This window comes from Palaemon carinicauda, chromosome 29, assembly GCF_036898095.1.
Source record: "Palaemon carinicauda isolate YSFRI2023 chromosome 29, ASM3689809v2, whole genome shotgun sequence".
Classification (NCBI taxonomy): Eukaryota; Metazoa; Arthropoda; class Malacostraca; order Decapoda; family Palaemonidae; genus Palaemon; species Palaemon carinicauda.
In genome coordinates this window covers 67,152,725-67,154,497 of record NC_090753.1, presented here as the reverse complement: position 1 = coordinate 67,154,497, position 1,773 = coordinate 67,152,725, and the positions used below count along the sequence as shown (strand labels likewise).

The window sequence follows — 1,773 nt, the reverse complement described above, 5'->3', positions numbered from 1 at the left end:
GTGTAGCTGACATCAACAAATGAAACAAAACAAAAAAGGGGACCTCTACTCTCTACGTTCCTCCAGCCTAACAAGGGACTCAACCGAGTTCAGCTGGAACTGCTGGGGTGCCACAGCCCACCCTCCCACATTATCCACCTCAGATGAAGCTTCATAATGCTGAATCCCTACTGCTGCTACCTCCGCGGTCATCTAAGGGATCGGAGGAAGCAGCAGGGCCTACCGGAACTGTGTCACAATCGCTCGCCATTCATTCCTATTTTTAGCACGCTCTATTGCCTCTCTCACATCTATCCTCCTATCACCCAGAGCTTCCTTCACTCCATCCATCCACCCAAAATGGGGGGGAAGTCCCTTGGTATATGTATGTATGTATATCTCAAGTTGGTTTCTTACTTCGTAGTCTATCAAAGCCATGGATTTTTTCCATTAGACTTAAAGTCTTCCCCCTTAATAGTTTTCATCCTTTTCACTTGAATATCATCCCATGTGATTTATGATAACGACTGTTTTAAAGGTTGAATATATACACTTTCTTGTCAGAATGATTATTTTTAATACATAGTGAACTTAAAACTAGATTTGTATAAATAAAATAAATAGCAGTATGTGAGACTACAGACTAAAGAATTCAGTAATTTTTTAGATTCTTTGAAACTGTTAATCACATCATAAAACTTTACATGTTTGTATTATTGGACTTCAGTGTTCCAATTAAACAAAAATACTCCCTACATGTTCTACAACGTACGTACCACGTTTACTAATATAATGACATGAATGTGCATCCTGAACTACAGTGATATTAAATTACAACAATGATTTAAATGAATAAAGGAAAATCGTTTAACAGGAGAAACATTTGTACCAGATGAAATTAAGCCTCTAGGTTTAACTTAAATAAGGTATGATAAGGTTGCAGGATTCCTTCTAATGGACAGGAAACAAAATGATGATATTGGTTGTAGTTTACAATCTTCACACAGTAATTCCATTTTCTTGAGAATGTCATAACCTTAGGATACATTCAAATAGATAATAAATTAAATACTAGTTACATATCATTTTGTTGATGCTGTTTATTGAAAGGAAATTCTGCCAGTCGCACATGCAACCCCGAACCACCCAAAGGGACCTTAACTCCGCCAACATTTGAAACATCCCTGATCTGCATCTTGAATTCATTTTGGAATATAGCTCACCTCTCCCTATAATCATATAGAAACCAATTAATAACTTATTGGAAGAGTCAGTGGACACAAATGGATTCATAAACTAAAGGTGACTTTGTTGGCGGAGGTGATGGCGCTTATCCAAAGTGACGGTTATTGTTGTTGAAGAGGGTGTGCTGGCGTTGGACTGGGAAGGGCTCATTGTTTCCTGTAGGTCTGGCATTGAAAGCTACTGGCTTTCCAGCGGCACCGCTGCTCTTGGCGTCGGCTACGATGGCTATGTCGGCACAGTTACGGAACATGATGTTTTGGGGCTTGAATTGTTCTGTGGAATATGGAACGTATGTTATTTTTCTTGCCATGATTAAGGAAGTTGATGTAAGGTTCTCCAGTGTATGGAACGTCTTTTTTTCAATTACAGACACCAAAATTCATCTTGGTAGAGCATGAAATATAAGCTGCTTGCATTTACAGTGAATGTGAAAGAAAGTTCTTCAGACAATGTACATCAATTCCTTGATATTATCCCATCCATATACCAAGGCACTTCCTCCAATTTTGGGGGTAGCCGACACCAACAATGAAACAAAACAAAAAGGGG

At 38.8% G+C, this 1,773-nt stretch overlaps 1 pseudogene; it reads right to left on the bottom strand.

The window, feature by feature from the left end:
* Nucleotides 1-544: 544 nt before the first annotated feature.
* LOC137622811 (uncharacterized) overlaps nt 545-1,773 on the bottom strand; it is an 11,329-nt pseudogene continuing 10,100 nt past the window's right edge.